Source organism: Pollicipes pollicipes, unplaced genomic scaffold, assembly GCF_011947565.3.
Source record: "Pollicipes pollicipes isolate AB1234 unplaced genomic scaffold, Ppol_2.1 Scaffold_7231;HRSCAF=8579_pilon_pilon_pilon, whole genome shotgun sequence".
Lineage (NCBI taxonomy): Eukaryota > Metazoa > Arthropoda > Thecostraca > Pollicipedomorpha > Pollicipedidae > Pollicipes > Pollicipes pollicipes.
The window spans coordinates 2,474,962-2,495,888 of record NW_023597034.1 but is presented as its reverse complement, the minus strand read 5'-3'; the positions used below and the strand labels follow the sequence as shown (position 1 = coordinate 2,495,888).

At 66.2% G+C, this 20,927-nt stretch overlaps 1 long non-coding RNA gene across 1 annotated transcript in view; it reads left to right on the top strand.

The window, feature by feature from the left end:
• The window catches only part of LOC119109173 (uncharacterized), a 30,925-nt gene extending 10,582 nt beyond the window's left edge, over nucleotides 1-20,343 (top strand). Inside the window, exons 2-3 of the long non-coding RNA XR_005095403.1 lie at nucleotides 19,409-19,551; nucleotides 19,914-20,343. This is a non-coding gene — a long non-coding RNA (uncharacterized LOC119109173). The remainder of the gene's footprint in view (nucleotides 1-19,408; nucleotides 19,552-19,913) is intronic.
• Nucleotides 20,344-20,927: the final 584 nt, after the last annotated feature.

The following is a 20,927-nucleotide window of genomic DNA, read 5'->3' as shown; positions in this document are numbered from 1 at the left end:
TGCTGTGCACGAGAGTTCTGTCTGGGTACAAGCGCAAAGCGTGACAAAGAAGTTTCACAATACACAGGGCGTTGAACCAGCTGGCGAAAATAAGGCTACACTTGCGACCTTGAGTTGCGAAGTAGCTCGTCACATGCGCTTTGGCTATCATTTGATATGCAGACTTTCAGCTGCGTGTTTTAGCCCCATGCTGTTGTCTTGTATTCTCCCGCGCAGAAAACTACCCGTTTTCACTCTCACAACATGAGGAGCGAATGCAGAAAAGCACCACAAGTCCACCGGCGCGTTACGTGCTCAATGGTGGGGTGCTCAGTAAGACAGCTACATTTGGGTGTCTGGGGGCCTTTTAAAAAGAACGAAAGTGCCGACTTTGAAATGTTAGTTTGCCTCCAGGGCGCAGGTTGGTGCCTCATTTCGTCCAGGCCGCTAATTTCTAAGATGTATGCGTTATATGATGTGGATTAGTTAATCTTGCTGCTTTAAGTTGCGTACAGGTACGCTGACTGACAACGGGCCTTCGGTCAATGCTTCTATACGTTTTGTCATAAGCTTTTTCATTTCACCCCGCCGGAGTGGGACCATTGTTTGGGTCGATTTTGTAGGTGTGGTCGAATCGTATCCGCACCGTATCCAGCTGCGACCCAGCGCTTGACCCGCGGCGTGACCTGTGTGACCTGCGGCGCGGCGCTCTGCCACCTCCCCCTCAGACGGGTTTGCGCCTGACGGGTGGCCGCCTGCCCCACGCGCGCCGGCTGACAACCCGCGACCGTGGCTTTCCGCCCGAACGAGCGGCCGGCTGGCTGCCGGCTGACTGGCGGGTGCCGAGCCGTGACGCGGCGCGCCTCACTGGCGGCCGCCGCGCGCAGTCTGGGTCAGATGAGGCATGCCGCCGGCCTGACGAGCACGGCGTGGTGACCTACAGTGCGCTACTGCTCGGCCGCGCTCGCCACGATATGTGATGTGATTAATGCCGCGTCCGTAAGCCACGGCAGTCGTCAAGCGTGCTGTCGCTCCGGAGCCACCGCGAAAACGCAGCCGGCAGGACTGGCGCGGACCACTGGCCCTGGACGCAGCCGGCAGGACTGGCGCGGACCACTGGCCCTGGACGCAGCCGTTAAGACTGGCGCGGACCACTCGCCCTGGACGCAGCCGGCAGGACTGGCGCGGACCATCTGGCCTGGACGCAGCCGTTAAGACTGGCGCGGACCACTCGCCCCTGGACGCAGCCGGCAGGACTGGCGCGGACCACTGGCCCTGGACGCAGCCGTTAAGACTGGCGCGGACCACTCGCCCTGGACGCAGGCCGGCAGGACTGGCGCGGACACTGGCCCTGGACGCAGCCGTTAGGACTGGCGCGGACCACTGGCCCTGGACGCAGCCGTTAGGACTGGCGCGGACCACTGGCCCTGGACGCAGCCGTAGGACTGGGCGCGGACCACTGGCCATGGACGCAGCCGTTAGGACTGGCGCGGACCACTCGCCCTGGACGCAGCCGTTAGGACTGGCGCGGACCACTCGACCCGGACGGGCCGTGTGTGTTCTGGCCGCGGCTGCGACAGGAGGGTCTATAGCGTCGCGGCGCGCTGCTCGGAGGGGCTGAGGCAGGCTCCCGGAGCCGGACCTGTCCGTGTCACGACCTGCGGTGCTCTCCTTGATCGATGGCGTCGCCGGCGGGCGGGGTGTCGTGAGTCGTGAGTCGGGAGTCGTGAGTCGTTTCCGTAGCGGCGCCGCCGGCCCCTCGGCCGCCGGCGTGCCTGTGGCCGCCCGTTTGCCCCACGACCCGGGCTGGGGGTCGCGGCTGCCAGCGTTGAGGTCCATGTCGGTTCTCGGCGGCGGTGGGGTGGGCTGTCTGTACAGCGGGGGCTGCCGTGCGCCCTCCCGGTGCCACGGGTGGAGGGATCGCCGGGGACGGCCCTGAACCCTGTCGGGAGCCCGGCATGGACCGTTCCCTGCCGTGGTCCCGATGATTATCTTGTACCCTGTCTGTCCCGGGTCGGCCCTGCTTCCTGCCGGTACTCCGGGACTGTGCTGTCTCCTGTCGGTTCCTCGGTACCTCTCTGTACCCCGTCTGTCCCGGGTCGGCCCTGCTTCCTGCCGGTACTCCGGGACTGCTGTCTCCTGTCGGTTCGTCGCGGTACCCCTCTGTACCCCGTCTGTCCCGGGTCGGCCCCTGCTTCCTGTCGGTACTCCGGGACTGCTGTCTCCTGTTGGTATCTCGGTACCTCTCTGTACCCTGTCGGTACTCCTGAGCCGGCTCTGTACCCCGACGGCCTAGGCAGGTCGGCCCTGTGCCTCAGCGCCACCCGCGTTGGCCCCTGTATCCTGTCACCACGCCGGCTCGCCCTGTACTCACCCATCATCCCGGCTCAGCTCCATATCCTGTACTGCGAGACCGGCTGGTCTGCTGTCGGTGCGGGGCGCAGTGTGCCGCGCGTCGCCGGCCCGCTCCCCCGACACACGTGCCGGGTCAGGCCGGCGGCCGACAATGGCGGCGCTCGCTGCCGACCGACGACGCTGCTTTCACCAGCGCCCGAGTTTTTTGCACGGTCTGTTCAAACCGGCACCATTAGGGCGACCCGGCGGACGTACGTGCCGGCGTGGGGGGACGCCCGCCCCCCCCCCCCCCCCGGCGCCGGCGCCGCCGAGGGGGTCGTCATGGGGGGACAGGCGTGCTCCGGGCGCCGCACCAGTCGTGCAGGCCGGGGGCGGCGTGGGTTCACTGCACGGGAGGGGCGCCGTGGTGGTTCGAATGAACGGTTCGACGACGGACGTCGGCGAATGTTTGGGGTTCGGTAATACGGGATCGTCGGGCTTTTGAGGGCCATGTCCGTGGCCCAGTCGGTCGTGTGTGTTCGTTTGGGGGGCGCGTGTTCGTGATCCAGTTGTACACACCCCTTGTGCCGACCTGTCGCCTATCCTCCACAACATTGATGCGCGTTACGATCGCGGCCGTCACGCTCATATATTCCGCAAGAGATAGCACCAATCCGATCCCAATTGGGTTTCAATGGGACCCATGTAATTGCTGAGGAGCGGGGATCATTGTCTCGCCAAACGGTAACCAAAGTCTGCTGCCGACAAAGCGTCGGTGGGCGCCGGCTGAAGGACTGCCGCCGGCCAGCGCCTGCTGAGTCACGGCAGCGGCCCGCCCGTCCGCGGCCGCCCCGCCGGCCGCGTGCGCGAGCGGTGCGTCACTTTTGTCTCACCTCGCTGACGCCGCCACCGCACATGACCTGCCTGGCACAAAGGCCGGGTTCCGTGCCAACTGGGCTAACTGGGGAATGTCACGCTAATGCTCACACAACATCCGGGGATATGCTAATGCGTTCTTATCTAGTCTGCGTCGGGCCTGGCGACCGGCCGGCTCCCTCACGCACGGCAGCCGGCACCCCTCACCCCTTACGCGCAGAAGCGCAGCAGCGCAGATCCCCTCACGCGCAGGGGCCGGCACCCCTCGCCCCTCACGCGCAGGAGCGCAGATCTCACGCGCAGGAGCCGGCACCCCTCACCCCTCACGCGCAGAAGCGCAGCAGCGCAGATTCCCTCACGCGCAGGGGCCGGCACCCCTCACCCCTCACGCGCAGAAGCCCAGCAGCGCAGATCCCCTCACGCGCAGGGGCCAGCACCCCTCACCCCTCACGCGCAGGAGCGCAGCAGTGCAGATCCCCTACGTGCAGGAGCCGGCACCATTGCCCTGCTCCCGCTGCCGTCAATGTAGGGCACATGCAAGTCCACGCTGAAGGGACACGCCCGTGCCCGAGTTTAGTTGCCTCCTGCCCTTTTTGTGCCCAGAACCCAGGCCAGAAGCGGTCTTGGGCGTTGCGACCTAGCCTGGGGCGTGCTGAGGCGGCGGCCGTGTGCGCGCGCCGGCACGTCACGGCGCGGCTCGTGAAGCCGGCCTTGCGCGGCAGGCGCCGGTGCCATGCGGCTCGCCTGTTTTTGTGGCGGCCGCCGGCTCCGGGTCTCCGGAGACGCCGTCTGCCTGCCGGCCGGGGCCTGGCGGGCGCCGCTGATGGAGGTGACAATGGCCTGCGCGAACAGAGGCACGGCCGGTTTACGGCCGGGTCGGGCTGGCTTTGTTGGCGCAAGTGCGGCCCCGGCTGCGTCATCGGCCGAAAGAAAGATGTCGACAATGCGGACTGACACTGGGGCGCCGGGCCACCGTATCAAATGGTTGTGTTGTGGCGGCGCGAGTCAATAAATTTCAGGCCACCAGGGTACTATGGACTACCGCTAGTGGTTTCTAAAGTCGGACCTTTATGCAGTTTTCATACGCTTGGCGAAATACCTACCTGCGTTTTCTTTCGCGTTAATTGGGTTTTAGGTGCCTACCTCTACACTTTAAACGTTTGACCCTTGCGGGCTTTCGCACAAAATTCATAGACATTGAATGACATCGGCGCCATTATGGCGGGGCGGCTGCGGAATCTCTGTGATGGTTTATTCATTCATTCGCCTCACAGGCAGAGGCCGGCTCCGTTACAAGCGATATCACGTAAATATCGCGTAACTTCCACCGCCACTCGCCAGGCGGGGTGCAGTTACTGGGTCAGCGCTGGTGCGGGCGGGTCCAGGCCCGGCCCAGCGAGCTCTGGCAACGCACGCCAGCTCCGGGACAGGTCACCGGGCGCCGACGCGTCGTCTCACACCCGCCGCGGCTCGCCCGCTTGCTTCTAGCCCGTGTCGGGGCACATGTCGCCACATGCCCGGCTCAGCGGCCAGCTCACGGGCCCCGTCACGTAGCAGCGGGGCGGCAGCGGCGACGGCGCCGCATGCCGGAGCGTCCGGGCGCCGCCAATCACGCGCCCCCGGTCCCCTCCGCCGGCCGCCCGGTCGGCCGGCGGCGGCGGCGGCGGCGGCGGCGGCGGCGGCGCGCCCTGGCGGCCGTCCCGCTACAGCGAGAGCGTCGGCCCGGCCCGGCGCGGGCCGGGCCGGGCCGGCCCTGCCTGACCCGGCGCGTCCGTCACTCGGGTAACTGGAGGTCCGGGCGCGACCTCGGGCCGCGCTGAGTCTTGAACTCACCCGCCGGAGGGTAATGAAGGTCCAGGGATCAGGCCAAGCCGAGGGGTCACGGAAAGCGGTGCCCTCCGGAGCGCGCGCCGCGCACGCGCGTGATTCATTCACGAGCAATGTTACTCCGGCTCCACTCGCCTGCTGCTGCGCCTTTTTCTGTGCGGGATTCGTCGAATGAGTCATGTAGCTTCGACTGAGGAACTTTGCACAAATCACTGCCTTGGGACGCGCAGATTGCTGTGGTCGTTTAGCTCTGAAGGCATGCGTGAAAGTGTTCGCCGTAAGACTTCCGGCAGGCATTTTCATTGTCCGCACGCCGTCTGACCGGTCAAATGCTGTGGCCTCTATTTGCACGGCCTGCAGCCCTGACATGGGACGAGCAGCCGTCCTTAGCAGCCGGTCCCATCCAGAGCGACCGCAAATGAAGCCTGGCTGTAGTCCGTCCAGAATGCGTTGACGAGTCGCACATCGGCCCAGCTCGGGCCGTGTCGCGGAGGCCCGCCGAGGCCCGCCGCCGCCTGCGGTGGTGCGTGAGCGGTGGAATGAAGTGGGAGCGAGGCCGGAATGCGGTCTGCAGAGGGAATGCGCTGGCGCGCTGGCAAACGATAGTGCAGCACCCGTGGCGCAGACCGACCATTCGCTGCCCTTGTCCCGTCCTCTTCCGGGGGTCGGTTTTAAACAAGCGCCCGTTGGGGAGTGGCAGACGGCAGCCGGGCGACGCAGGGCAAGTCGGGTGCGCCGACGCCCTGAACGCCGGGCTTGTGACGGTCGGCGGGCGGCGCGGCCGCGCCCCGCACTCCCTGGCCGCCCATTGGTCGACGGCGCGCAGCCGGCCAGGCGTCGCCGGCGCCTTCCTCGAACTGGTCGGTGACGCGCGCGTACCGCGGAGCTCGCGCATCCGCGGGCGGATGACGCGCCGGCGGGCCCCGGGCTTCAGGTGAGTCGCTGGGAACCGGGGCCGGGCCTGGTGACGGAGCGATTCAGTGGGACACGGACGGTAAAGTCGCGCAGCATTGTCGTCAAACGTCGTGGGCACGTCAGGCGAACGCCGAAGCGTGTGCGGGAGAGCGCCGGCGGTGCAGCGTCGCTCCAGCCGCGTCCTGTCCCGCGCCCGGATCAGCCGGGCGACCGGCGGTAGCTAGTCGCGCCTCGGTCGCGTTGTCAGTCAGCTGACCGACGGCCCGCCCGGGGGACCGCCACCCCGCTGCGGCCCTGTCCCTGGCAGCGGTCGGACCGTCGGCACGGCCGCGATCGTCGGCTCCGTCGCCGCCCGACGCCCGACGTCCTGCGGTCGCTGACATCTGGCAGCGCGGCGCGGTCGGCTGTCAGGCGCGGCCGCCGCCCCGCTGGCCGGGCTTCCTGAGCTGCGGCCGAGCTGGCCGCCGGCCAGCCGCGTCCGCTGGCCGCTGACGGAGCCGTCAGCGCGTGCGGCTCGGCTCCCGGCGACCGCTGACCGGCGACCGGCAACCGGCGCCCTCCCTGCGTCCGTCCCGCGGCCGGCGCAGAAGCACCGCGCAGCGCGCCGCGTCCGGTGCCGACCGCGCCTCGTCACCGGACACCTCCCGTTCCGGTCCGGTCCGGCCCGGTCCGGTCCGGTCCGGTCGCCCGCCGGTCTCGTGTGTCAGCCTCAAGGTGCGGCGGCGTGATTTACGACTTGTTGCCGGCAACCTGACCGTTCAAGAAGCGCATCAGCTGACCTTTTGACCTGGTTGGAGCGCTGGCGCCGCGCCGGGCGGCGCTATTTGCAGCCCGGTCAGTCGCGCGGGTCATCGGCAGCCAGGAATACAAATCGGCCCGGCGCCGGCGCAGCGTGACCGCACGCGTGCGGCGCGCTGCCGTGTCACGTGACCGTGACGTCACGGCGTGAGGTGGCTGCGCCGCGCGCCTAGCGGTCCGGCGGCCGGCGGCGTGGCGTCCGGTGCTGCGCGGTGGCAGGCCCGGGCTCCGCCGCCGCCGCCGCCTGGTCGTCCACGCTCCGGTGAGGCGGCACATTCGTACGCATCCTTAGGACGCCGGCGCGATCTTAACTTCGGCGGAGGCCGGCCTAACTCCGGTGGACAGGGTTAAAAGCAAGAGAAGCAAGAGGGTAAAATTTGTGAGTGGAAAAGGGGTTGTCGTAAAAAGGCAGTTGTAGGTTTTATAGGCTCGTCAACTGCCTTGGTCATTTGCACCTGGAAGAAAGGCATGAGAAGTCAGCCGTGACAAAAGGGAGGCAGGAATAAGGACGAGGCCAAGAGCTGAAAGTTGGCAAGAATTAGCAGCCGTGAAAAACCGCACCACACTACACCAGTAGGGAACGGATCTGCATTAATCTCTATATGACGCTTCGTCGTTAAGCTTTTTTCTGATGATTCAGTTCCATTTGAGCTCCGTCTTCTGACTTTTTCTGTTGATCAGGTTCCATTTGACGTCGTGCCGAACGCTTTTTCCCTGGCCGTCCGTTCAGCGACGGCGTTGGCATCCTGAAACGACTTCCCCTCCCCCCGCCCCCCGTCTAATTTCGTCGCGGCTTCGGGTGTTGGCGCGTTCGTCCACGAGCTTGCCCGCAGACACGGCTGTGGCTTTTGGCCCTCATGCCCCGGCCGTTCAAACACAGCTGTGGGTCAGCACGACATCGGCCGCACGGAGAGCGGCGCCGGCGGCGGCGGCCCGGCTCCGTGCGCGGCCCGGCTCGCTGTCGGCCCGACTCGCGTGCTCGAGTTGGGCTGGCAGCGACGCGGCTGGTTTCCGGGCGTCTCGTTGGCGTCGCGTGCTGTCGGGGGCGTGGGCACGGCCGAGACCCTGTGACGTCACCAGCCGGACGGCCACGGCTGGCGCCGGCTGGAGAGGAGGGCGGCCGTGGCCCTGGCCTTTCTTGGCTGTCGAAAGCCATGTTTGGACCTGCACTTTGTTTGCGTTATTGCTGCAGTGACTTGCTGTCCTCCCCATGTTGAATTGTGAGAGCGTCGCGATTCGCGCCGGATCTGAGAGGACATGGCTCCCTCAGCCAATCGTCATCGTCGGCAGGTGGATGGCGAGCCCGGATGATGACGTCACCAGTTGTTGTGACGTCACTAGATGTCTCGTGGCTGATGTCTCCCGTGACTCGCGGTAATCTGTGAGGAGTGACGTGTTCTCGGCACCGTCGCTGCATCTTCGTCCGCTTCTGCCCACTCTGCTCCGTCGCATAACGCCACAGGTCCCGGTGTGTCACCGGAAGGATGCCCTCACCACCGGTCCCGGTCCCGTGACGGACCGGCCGCGGTCGTGATCTGCTTCGGCGTGATTCACGGCCGAGGCACGCTCCGAGACCTCTCGCTTTGGTCGGCGTGGGCCCGCCGGCGCCGAGCCGGGCTGGGCTTGGCCGTCGGCGGCCGCAGCTGGAGCGCCCCGTGCCGCGGCCGTCGGGTCTGGACGGCGTGGGCCCGCCGGCGCCGAGCTGGGCTGGGCTTGGCCGCCGGCGCCGACCCGGGCCGGGCTGGGCCGCCGGCGCCGACCCAGGCCAGGCTGGGCCGCCGGCGGCCGCAGCTGGGGCGCCCGTGCCGCGACCGTCGGGTCTGGACGGCGCGCTCGGCCCCGCCGTCCTCCGTCCTGCCGGCTAGGTGCGCCGTAGGCGCTTGCAGGACGCCGCGCCACCCACGCTGACGCCCACGCCGGACGTGCAGTGCACGACCGGGCTGTGCACGGCGTGCACGCCCGGGCGCCGCTCTCGAGCGGGCGGCGACAGATGCACACAGTTCAGATGGTACGACTCTGCTGTGCTGGCAAGGATTGACGACAGGCAGCTCCAGCCCACGCCGTCCGGCCGCCGGGCGTCCGAGGAGGCGAAGCTGAAGATAAAGCGTGGTGGGATGGCCAGCCTACCGCCACTGCGATGACCTCCTGCCAGCCTTCTGGTATTGAGTCGTAGCGTATTGCTGGTGTGCCAGCCGACAGGGCACGATGGCCGGTGCTGAATCGCCCCGGCTGGGTGTTGTGGCTCGGTGACGACACGGCGGCGACAAAAACGGTACGGCCGCTCCCACCGCTCGGCTCCTCTCCGGATGCGGGCGCCGCCGCCGCCGCCGCCGCTGGAGAGAGGGGCCTGTCGGCGGAGGTGCCGCCCCGACAGACGCTCCGCTGGCCGTGCCGCTCTGCTGGCGGAGCTTCCGGCGCGTCGTCGGCGTGGTTTCCGCGTGTCTGGCCGGCTGGTGAAGGTCCGGGGACTACTGCTGTTGGCAGCTTTCTTGGCAAGGCTCGGCGCCAGTGTTGCGTGGAGGGGCGACGAACTCGGCGTATTCGCGACGCAGGTCGGTCCCGAACACGTGCGCTGCGGCGGCAGTCCGGCACGTGGCTCTGCACCCTTCCCGAGCTAGCCGGCCGCCGCGGGGAGCTCGGTGGGCACTAGGTGATCCGTCCGCGTCGCAGGCCGTCCGTTAGCGGGTCGGTCTGTGTACTGGCGCAGCGTGTCGCCGGCCGCGAGGCGGACCGGTCGTTTGTGCGCCGGTGACGGCGGCCGAGGCGCGTCATTACTCGTGCCGCGGCGGCCCGGGGGGGGGGGGGGGGCGACGGGTGCGGAGGTCCACCGGACCGGCGCCCTGACGCGCGCCGCATGTCGGGCTGGCGCCGAACCAGGCGCGGTCGCTCTCCTCCGCGCCTGCTGAAGTTCCCCGCGCCGGCAGCTGATGTGGGTCTGGGCGGACTGGAAGTACGCGTGCGGAGCGCTGCCGCGAGGCCAGAGATACTGCGTGACCCGGCGGGCTGGCAGATCTGTGTCGGCATCGTTGACTCGCGGCGGTGTCCTGCCCTTCCGCAGACGGAAGTGGAGTTGGGGCTCTATGTTGACCATATTGATGACGGAACAAACGGTCGTGCTCGTGGCCCCGCCCCGGTGTTGACTGTCCCCTCTCCTCCTCGCGTTTTCTGTTCTGTCGATTGCCCGCATGTGGACACGGGGACTGACTGTCCCCTCTCCTCCTCGCGTTTTCCGCTCTTTTTATGGCCCCGCATGTGGACACGGGACTGACCGTCCCCTCTCCTCCTCGCGTTTTCCACTCTGTCGATTGCCCCGCGTGTGGACACGGGGGCTGGGCCGCCAGCCTTGTGTCTCCTCACACGCATGGGGTCGCGAGAGGCTGTCACTGCCGAGAGCTGCTGGCTGGTGCCTCCTCTGACCGTTCTGCTCGCGTTCTGCCTTTAGCGAAAATGCGATGATTGAGCGGTACAAGTCTTGAACGGATCAGTGTGGACGCTTATTCGCGTTCCATTGAAGCGAACCCTATCTAGTCGTACGCCAGTAAGGACTCGCAAGCGCTGCACCTCCTCAGCTTCCACCGTTTCAGCGCAGCGAATCTCCACCGTCGACGACGTCATCCCAAGTTCGTCGGTGTGTCAGCTGTGGGGTTTCACTCCCCTGACTGTGTCACTGTGTCGGCCGCGCCGGCCGACCGGAGCACTGCCTGGCACGGCCTCCGCCGTCCTCGGCCGGCCGCCGGCCGTCGGCGGGCCGTGGCGACCCATATCGCCGCTGCTCCTGGCTGCGTCGTCCCACGCCCGGACCACGCCGCGTGGGAATGCGTCGTCGACCCAGCGACGTTATCTGATTGACGGGTCCGGCGCGGACCGCGGCCTCCGGTGTTGGCTGGGGCCGGCGCGGGCTCCGACGGAAGCCAGTAGGGGTCCGCTAGGGCTCACGGGGTCCGCTGTGTTTGCGGTGAGGAGTCTATCATGATCCATCTAGTGCCCTAGTTGGACAGATTCAGTCAGGCTCACGGGTGGAGAATGGAGCAGCGGTAACGTGATGCCGTCCCTCCCGGTTCGGGCTGGGATCGGGTCACGGTGGAGGTCTGTGTAGGCTTCGGTCGGGTGGAGAAGCTGTGCTGAAGCGTTCTCTGAACTGGTGCATTGATGCATCCTCTGTTTTCAATTGTGCAAGGCAGAGATCAATGCAGAGCATCAATGACCCAGCAGAGTCTTGATGCAGCTGATGGCGACGGTGATGTGATGTGTGATGGTGGTGTTGACTCTCCTCATAGTGACGTAGCTAAGGAAGGGGGGGGGGGACTTGTGCCGAAGGCTTTCGCATTTTTTACCATTTGAAACGCCCGAAGGGTTTCCAAACTATAAAACTGGCCCCGGAGGCATCAACAGAAGGTCGCCGGCTTAACATGCGTCCAAACCCAAACACAGGGCCTCAAGTGACGAACAGGGCCTGCTTGGCTGGAGGGGCCCCTCCTATAACCCGACTTGGCTTCTCCCGGACAAAACCCCGCGTACACGAAGGGTTGTTAAATCGAGTGCGGTAAAACTTCCTAGGCTCGTATTTTTCAGGGGGGGGGGGATATTCTAATGATGCGGGGTGTTGGAGGTAAGTTGATGTGGTCGCCTCCACACCAGCCATGCGAAACTCTCAACCCAGTCAGGATATGCCCAGGTTCCAGCGGGGTCAAGCGAACTGCGTGCTGCGTGTGTGCGTCGGGGCTACTTTACGGCGCACGCAGCTGCTAGCTTCAATAGCGTGGCAATCCACACCGGTCGTAGCGGGACTCCTGAGACGGGCTAACAGGCGCCGAACCCACGGTCTGCCGGCTGTAATTTGTAGGCGATGTACTGCACCGGTGAGTTGCGACGCTCCTGGCCATTTTACGTCGTCTTCCGGCACACCCGGTAGCCTTAGTGGGAGACTATCCAGACTGCTCGCCTGCCTGCTGGTTGGGCAGGCTGGTCTGCTCGATGGCAGGCCTGCCGCCGGCTACTGGCGCAAGAGCTGTGCGAGCGGAAGTAAACACCTGGAGACGGAGACGTTGGTTGGGTGCTAAGCGTTGGGTGTTGTCTTCGTAATACCAGTGCCAACCCGAAGCTTAAGTATTTTACGTACCCTTTTCACACGTCAGAGATGACAGTCAGCCGCGCAGTCTGAGACAGGTGAACTGCGGCCGGTGCTGAGTGAGCGGTGGGCGTACGTCTGCACATGCGTGCTCCATTTATCATGTTTAAACTTCTGTAGGCGAATATGAAAAGCCGGATTGAATTTACTCGTGCTGTTATCGCCAATAGACACCTGTGTGGAGAAGCGTAATGCCTGGGTGGAGGCGTGCCGCCGTGAGGGCTCGGCCTGGGGTCCCGGAGGCGGGTCCCGGGGCGTGCGCGTGCATGCGTGTCCTGGGGTCCCGGGGAGGCGGAGCGGGTCTCGGGACGTGCGCGTGCAGTGTGTCCTGGGGTCCCGGGGAGGCGGAGCGGGTCTCGGGACGTGCGCGTGCAGTGTGTCCTGGGGTCCCGGGGCGTGCGCGGCTGGCCAGGCCAAGTCTGGGCCCGGTGACCACGGACCACGCGCTCGGCGGCCGGCCTTCCGGCTGTAGGAGGTGCCAACGGCGGAGAACAGAGGACGGTAGACCACATCGTCCGGTTTTTATGGTCGATGGCCATAGAAGCCGGGTCCGGCACCAAGTGTCGAGGCTGTCCGGAGCTGAGCTGTCCGGTCGGGGTAATCTGACGCCGTTGGCGCCCGGCCGCTGCGTGAACCGAATTGACGCCGCGCAGGTCCAGTACGGTCCCGCCAGTGGGCCCGCTGGCGATGACGTGAGACGGGCCCGCTGCGGGCGGCGAGCGAGCCTCGGCTTCAGACGCGGCCCGCGCTCCGTCCGTGTGCCCGTCATGCGGCGCCACTGCCGGGGAGCGGCTCTGGGGACGGCCGGCACCCTGTCGCGCCACGCTCCAAGGGTGCGTCCCCGGGCGCGCCGGCTTGCCTTCCGAGCAGGCTGCCGCGGCGCGGGTCCACGGCCGGCGCGGGGCGCGCTGCCGGCCGTGGTGGCTCGGCACCCGCCGGCCGTGGTGGCTCGGGACCCGCCGGCCGTGGTGGCTCGGCACCCGCCGCCGTGGTGGCCCAGCACCCGCCGGCCGTGGTGGCTCGGGACCCCGCCGGCCGTGGTGGCTCGGCACCTCACCCGGCCGTGATGGCTCGGGACCCCGCCAGCCGTGGTGGCCCAGCACCCGCCGGCCGTGGTGGCTCGGGACCCGCCGGCCGTGGTTGGCCCGGCACCCGCCGGCCGTGGTGGCTCGGGACACCGCCGGCCGTGGTGGCTCGGCACCCGCCGGCCGTGGTGGCCTGGCACCCGCCGGCCGTGGTGGCCCGGCACCCGCCGGCCGTGGTGGCTCGGCGCCCGCCCGCCGGCCGCCTGCCGCCGGTCCGCCGGCCGCGTGCCTGCAGCGGCTGCAGGACGGATGGGGTCGCCCCTCCCCTCACTCTCTGCCTCCGCGGCGACCGGTTCGGCCGATGCCGGGACGGATTTTTACTACACGAGCGCTGGGCCGGGCGGCGGCCCCGGCGGCGGCGGCGGCTTTCAACCGGCCGCCGTCGAGTTTGAGAGCCCCGCGCGGCGGCCGCCGGCGCGTTGAGCCGCGTGACCGCTGGTCCTCGGCGGCCGTTGACGAGCCCCGACTCCGCGGAGAGGGACAGACGGCTGGTGCCAGAGCTCCTTCCGGGCGGCTGCAGGTGGTGCACCGGGTGGTGTCTGGACCGGTGGCGGAGGGGAGGGGAGGGCGGGGGCTCGCAGCCGCCGGTGAGCCGTGGTGCCGGGCGCACCGCCTAGACGCAATATAATCCACGGCACGCCGCCCGGCGCCAGCCTGTAGCGTGCAGAATGAACGGTGCTGTTGGCGCTGGTGCCTCTACGCAGACCGCTGTGGTCAGCAAGTCCCGGCTGCTGGCCGCCTGCTCGGTGGCAGATGTTGCCCCTCTGGTCAGCAGGCCCCGGCCGCTGGCCGCCTGCTTGGTGGCAGATGTTGCCCCTCTGGCCAGCAGGCCCAGGCTGTTGGCCGCCTGCTCAGTGGCAGATGTTGCCCCTCTGGTCAGCAGGCCCCGGCCGCTTGCCGCCTGCTCGGTGGCAGATATTGCCCCTCTGGTCAGCAGGCCCAGGCTGCTGGCCGCCTGCTCGGTGGCAGATGTTGCCCCTCTGGCCCGGCCGGCGGGCGGGTCATTCCACAAACGACGCCGCCCGGCCGCTCGGCGCGCGCAGCTGCGAGCCGCGTGCCGAGGTGGGGCTCGGCGGTGGCCGGGCTCGCGTGGCACAGGCGTCAGCCGGACGGAGTTGTACTGAGATAGCTGGATGACTTAGGAGTAAGTGAGACCAATCTAAGTTGTACTGCGGATGACGCGCCGAGTCCGCAATCGTCTTCTGTTTGTATTGGTACCATCTATTGCAACTGTCTGCGACTGATGCTGCAACTGCAGCTGATGGCTTTAAGTGACGGCTTTAAATCTTGGCAGAGGAATGCTATCGTCATGCCAGGTTATGCTGCATGCAGTGAAGTCCCCACGATGCGTGCTCCAAAGCCTTTCAACACGCCGCAGTCACTCACCCCTGACGCATGAGAAAACAGCGCCGGGCGTGCGGTCCCGGGTCTAGAGGTGGCGGCGACCTGTCCAGAGTAGCCGGCCGCCGAACGTCGCCGGCTGGTGCCGGTCGGCGAGCATTCCGAACGGCCTGGCGCCGCCTGGCTGGAACCAGTTCTAAACAGGAAGACCATTACGCAACGCGCAGCACCTCCGAGTGCCGCCCGCCGGACGTCGTGGCAATTGATGACGTCACGCCGACCGAACGTGACGGCGGCGACGTGCAGGATCCCAGAGGCTCGGCGGTGACCGGCGCCGTGCTCGTGGACGCCGCCGGCGTCGTGCACAGCCTGCTGCTAGGGAGGAGGTCGTCACCGCTCAGGCGGCGCCGTCCCAGGCAAGCCGGCCCTGGGGCTGACCGGGCCAGCAGTGGGGGGGGGGGGGGGGGGGCGCGATCGGTGGCCAGGGCAGCCGCAGACGGCGCCGGCGGGCCGCACCGTTGGGTAACCGGCCGGCCGGCGGCCGGTCTGTTGTGACGTATGCGCCGCCGCTGGAGCGGGGGGAGGGGGGAAGCGGGCCTGGCCAGCTGCCAGCCGCGCCGGGCACGACGCCTTCCAGGTGCGGTCAGCGGGGTGATGACCCCCGGCGTCCTCTGGCAGGAGGGCAGCGTCGGAAGTGCTGACGCCCGGCCAGGGCTGTACGGCATTTGACAGAGGCGGTACCATCCTGCAGATCAAGGGGTGTTGCTGTTGTCAGCGGGATCAGTAAGTTGGAGGTCACGTTACCTTGACCCTTTGTCTCCAGGGGCGGCGCCACCGAATTTTGCAGGGGGGGAGGGGGGAGCTGGAATAGGCAAGCAGATATTAGGGTTATGATAGCGGTTTTGGGATCTCCTATCCCAGGCCCCGTCTAAAAAATCTGCCAGATTTCGCTCACTCTCCAAAACAATTGCTTAAGTTAATATCAGTTCCTTAAAGCTTCCCCTTGGCATTGTGGGACCTTCGGTCTTTTAAGTGGCAGTGCCTTGAGCTGGGAGGCTTGCTGTGGTTTTTTGTCGTGGGGCCTCCTATGCATTTTTTTTAGGCCGCCTGCGGGAAAGGTTTAATAAAACCTCCTGCCTCGGGCAGCTAAGACCTGGTGGCAGGGTGAGGTCCTCGGATATTTACGGAGAAAAAATATACGTTTGCCTTCTTGTGAAATGGCAACACCGTTGGCTGACCCCTTGCCCCTGGTGTCGCCGTCATTTTCTGCCCATGAGTAAGTGGCTCTAAGCCGAACGCCTCACAGCGCTCTCCAAAGTGGGAGCCCGCGGGTGATCCCAGTTTCGCCTGCGGGTGCCAAAACAAGCCGGCAGCACTTTACCCGCCCGGCGACAGCTGCGGGCAGCATTCCAAAGCCGCCCGGCCGCCGCCGCGCCGCCAAAAACGCGCCTGCTCTCCCGGGGAATGTTGTCGGCGGGCGGCCGAGCACGACCGGCCGAGCACGACCGTCGCCGCGAGCCGCCGCGTCTCTCTCGCGCCGCCGGCTTCCGAGGCGGCTCAGTGGGACAGGATGTGACCGCGGCGCGGCGTCCGGGCGTAATCCGGCGGCGTGCTCCGGCCGGCTCGGCCGCCGCGCCGCCGCCGGCCTCCCCTGGCTCCCCTGGGAGGCGGGGCGCCCGCCGTGGGAGTGGTCGGCTGTGTTTGGTTGCTGTCGGCCGCGCCGGTGCTCCTCCAGAGGAGGGCTGACCTCGTCGCCAACGGTGTGCGTTATCGATTTGGGCTGCGCTAGCGATGTGTCGGTGTTTTGTTGCAAGCCTTTGTCTTCGCGCGTTGCTGTGTGGAACGGGCTTGGCGAAGCGTCTTCAAAAAATATCGCTAACCATGGCGGACGGAGTTCGACCGTTCGGCGGTGTGACCGCAGACGGGCCGGTCCGCTCGTCTCGTCCGGCGCCGCGGACGGGATAGGTGCAGTGCTTTCTAAAGTTGTGGCGCTGATACCGCACTGGGCACTGGCATCCAGAGGCTTGAGTGGGTACCGGCCCAGAGTCGGCAGGGGGTGACCGGTGTCGTCGTGGGTGCGCGACGCATTCGCCGTAGGCCGACATGTTGCGGTGCTACCAAAGCCTCGCCAGCGCCTGCGTGGGGCACCGGTCCAGTACCTCCCGCCAGCGCCCATTTGACACCAGCTACCTGCACCATGTTACCGACACCGTGCATCTCTAGGGCGCATCTGCTGTGCGAGTGCGTGCGGTGCATGGGAACGTCGGGTCGGCACTGCCCCGCGGGCGGTGCAGACAGCGAGCTGGGGCGTGGCCGCACGCGCCGGACCGACGCCCGCCGGTGTCTCCGATGGCCGTCGGCGCCGACGGCGGCTATCGGTCGGATCGGCGGCGCCCAGACGGATGGGGCCGCTCCGGCGGCCGCGCCCGAGCGAGCGCGTGTCAGGCGCGGGCGGTGCGGCTGACGGGCCGGGTCCGCCGGGCGGTCCGCCGCCAGCGGACCCGGCGTGCCGTCTCCATTGGGCTGGGCACGTCGGTGAAGGGACGCCTCGGTGCTGTCGCGTGAGCACAAAACATGGAACCGCCGGCTCCGGCGCAGGCCTGTTGTAACGATAGGCGGTCTCACAAAAGGCCGCCGCTGGATGGCTTCTGTTTCCTCAGGCGTGGGAAAGTCAGGCCGCTGCGCTGGCAGCGACGTTTCGAATTGAAAGTCCGCCGGTCTTCCGTGCTGACCGTGGTTACATCGCCCACCATGCATTCCGCTTAGGTGGTCCCTTGCCCACCATTTATCCCGCCCATCCTTGTTGCGTGTGGAGTGGTGGGTATCCCGGGTGCAAGGTACGATTGCATTGCCCACAAGGTACGATTGCATTGCCCACATCGAGTACGGAGCATGCATAGCAATGACAACCACTCCTGTGCTGGCTCATGCGGGGAGTCCCGAATTCTGCAGTAATCTGTCGTATGCATGGTGACATCAACGGCCATCATCATGTTCCACACATCTCATGAGCGGACCACACGTCAATGTGATGTTGGGTTAAGTCAAGTTATATTGCCCGTCAGACGTGTGGTACCAACGTGGGACGGACAAAAAACGGGCAAAAAACAAACTTGATTTTTGTGAATTCGCTGCAAGGATCTCTTCAATAATTTTGAAAGACTGTGAGGCAAAAACGAACTTCAGATGTCACCAGGGCGCGTGGATGCGGTTCCATGACATATTTGGTAAGAGCAGAGATAAGTTCCGGTGGATGATAGCGTGGCCGATGATTATCATCAGCTTTTTCACCACGGAAAGATCGTTCGTAGAGTTCTCGGACACCATGCTCAGCGGCGCTTGCTCCTCGGCAAGCCGGCAGGTCGTTGGCACAGTTCAAATGTGCTCGATTTGACGTGAGCCAGAGACCACCTTGGCTGGAACAGCGGAGGGCCAACTTGCCAGCAGCTGAATCTAAGAGGGTCTGGATCGGTTCCGGACGTACTGCGTTTTGGTATAGGTTGACAGTGCTAGCAGGGTCGGCGAGAGCTTCTTAGAAAGAGGCCGACTAGAGCCGCCACTATATTTAAGCTGTCAGCGATCCAGGTGGCAGGTGGCGTCGGGCTTGGAATCATTCGCAGATCCCCGGTTCGATTCCTGCTGGGCAGGGCGCATTCGCCGCTGCCGGTTCAAGAAGGGATGATAACCCAAATGACCTGAGCATTGTCACTGCTGTCAAAGGGTACCTGTTCGTGAAAAGTCGATCGATGATGCCAAGAGCTTGGACGTTGACCAGCCTCCTTGGTATTCTTCCCTGATTCCAAAATGTAGACACTCGATCCTCCGAGGCCTTGCAGAGGTTTGCTCGTAATCGAGTGTCACTGCTCGCCCCGGTGAATGATTGACCCCAGAGCCAGAAATATTACAAAATGGTAGCGAAACTGATGACTGATACAAATATGAGACGCCGAAGATAACCATAAGCAGTGACGTTTCCGTCGTTTTCTGGATGTTTTGGTTGACGTTTGAAAAGTGTAAAGTAAATTTTCACGCCGCGCGACGATGCGGACGGCAAGATATTGGCCGCGCAGGTCACAGTACCAAGAGGGGTGCGGCGCACAAAACCAAGCTGGCGATGGCTACAACCGGGCGCCATCGCCTCGGACGGTGCTGTTGACTGCCGTGACGACGTGGGCGCCAGCGCGTTGCTTGACGAGCCGCTGATTATTCATTCCCAACGATGCGGCGCCGCTGTTGGCCGGCTTTGCGGCAGCCTGGCGCCGCCCTGGCCGCCGCCGACTGCGCCTGTGTGTCGGACGACGACGGCGGCGGCGGCGGCGGCCACAGAGCGGGGTTCGCGCCGGCCGTTGGCGGTGGTCCCCGCCGGCCGCCGCCGGCCGCGCCTGCGTGTCGGACGGCGGCGGCCACAGCCGCGGGGTCCGCGCCGGTCGTGACGGTGGTCCCCGGCGGCCGGCGGCGGTCGTCCCCGCCGGTCGTTGGCGGTGGTCCCCGCCGGCGGCGGCGGCGGCGCCGGCTGTTGCAGCGGCGCTGCCGCCGGCGCGGCGGGCCGTTACGGTCGGCCCGGGGACGACCGGAAGCGGCGCCGCCGCGGCCGGCCGCGTGAGCTGTCACGCTCACTTCCGGCCCTTCCGGCCGCCGGCCGCTGCCGCGGGCGATTCGGTCCCATGCGTCATCCGTGGGACGGCGCCGGGCCGGCGGATGCTGCGGGGTGATCGTTGCGATCTGAACGCGCCGACTGGGCTTGGACCGCCGTCTGATCTGTGTGGGATGAGGCGTGATGTGGTGGTACAGAGTGGAGCGGGGCTGCTGTTAATTAGTGTTATGCGTGGCGGCGATGTCTGGGTGGAGGATTTTGTGACCTTGGTTATGGAGGAGCTCTATTTGTGATGAAATGGCAATTTTAAACGCTGATGTGGCGTGCTGTGGATTACGGGACTGGAAAGTGCAGGCATCTGCCATGAACTATGCAAAATTAGTTTTCACTTGGCAGAAAGCTTCGAGTTTTTAAGAAATGGCCTATTTACGTCACCGAGATGAAAATAGCGAGCCGGTGTGTGCACTTCGTGGGATAGGTGTGAACCTACGGGAAACGGCACCATGATTGACCGTACCGTGACCTTTGCAGGTTCTCTGACACGTGACCTACGGACCTACCTGAACACGCGGTTCCAGAAGGGCTCTGTGGACCATGAGCTGCAGAACACCATCAGGGACAATCTGTATCTTCGCACCGTGCCTGTCACTACGCGGGCCCCGAGGCCAAACGAGGTCAGCCGGGTCGCGGGGTCACCTGAGAGGGAGGGAGAGTCCTAATATCCAGCCCACCTGCCAAGCCAGCCTGTGCTCACCGACTCTGACCTTGCCCTCTCGCGTGTCGCCGCCATTCAGAGCTGCGGCCGACGCGTGAAACGCGATGCCGACGCAGAGAAATCCGATCAGGCGCCTGTCATCTGCCGAAATAGCGCTCGGCCTGGGTCGCTTTGTCGGCGTCGGTGCCGACTCACCTGCGTGGTGCGCCCGGCGGTCGGGTGACCGGATCTTCGGAGCGGAGTGCCATACTGCTCTGTGTGTGCGGTACCTGCTCCGTCACGATCTTTGAGCCTGCTGACGCGCGCTCACGTCGGTTGCAGGTTCCCGGCGTGGACTACACGTTCCTCACGCTAGCCGAGTTCAAGGACTTGGAGCGGTCCGGAAATCTACTGGAGAGTGGTGTTTACGAAGGTGAGACGGCAGTGTCGTCCGGGTCATGTCACAGGTCATGAAGGTGAGACGGCGGCGTCGGCTGGGTCATGTCACAGGCCAAGAAGTCGATACAGCAGTGTCGTCCGGGTCATGTCACAGGTCGTGGAGGTGAGACGGCGGCGTCGGCCGGGTCTGTCACAGATCATAAAGGCGGGTGAGACGGCAGCATCAGGTCGTGGCCCGGTCACAACTCGTGCCAAACTCCGGACCCGTGTGCGGTCGTGCGCGGCGCGCTGCTCAGTGAACCTCTCGCGAGTCTTGTGGACCCAGGGCCCGCACACGAGCGAGTCCGCCTCGGCCGCGTCTCGGCTGAACCCCGACCCCCAGCTCTCGGCCACTCCGTGTGGACCCGTTTGCCGGCCGCGACGCGCCACGCGTCGCGGCCGGACAAGTCACGTGACACGGCTGGCCCAGATTCGGCGGCCGGCGGGTGCGCTCTTTCCTTCCGGGACGGCTTTCCAGCGGCCGCCGCGGCGCTTTAACATAACAGGTTTGGTGACGTGTTTAAGGTGGCGGACCGGCGGGCGGCCGCGTCGCCCGGTCGCGACCACACCTTTGTTTTCGTCTGGCGGCGGCCGGCGTGGTCGGCTGGCGCGTCATGGCGCGCCCCCGACAACGGCGGCGGCGCGGGCGCGGGGCGGCCGTCGGCGTCGCCGCGCGGAGCCGGACGGCAGCTGCGGCAGGGCCATGTCCCAAGGCGCAGGAGAGCCGTGTCCCCGGACCGCGCTCAGATGGCCAGTCCTCGGAGCGGGCCACCAGCGGGCCGCTGCGCCGCTGGCTGGCCGCGCTGACCGGCGGACCCGGCGGCGGGCGGCCGGAGGGGGCCGGCGCCGGGCCGCGGCCGGGCGTTCTGGTGCACTGTCAGTGCCCGTCTGCCGGGCTCGGCGAGCTCCCTCGGTCGG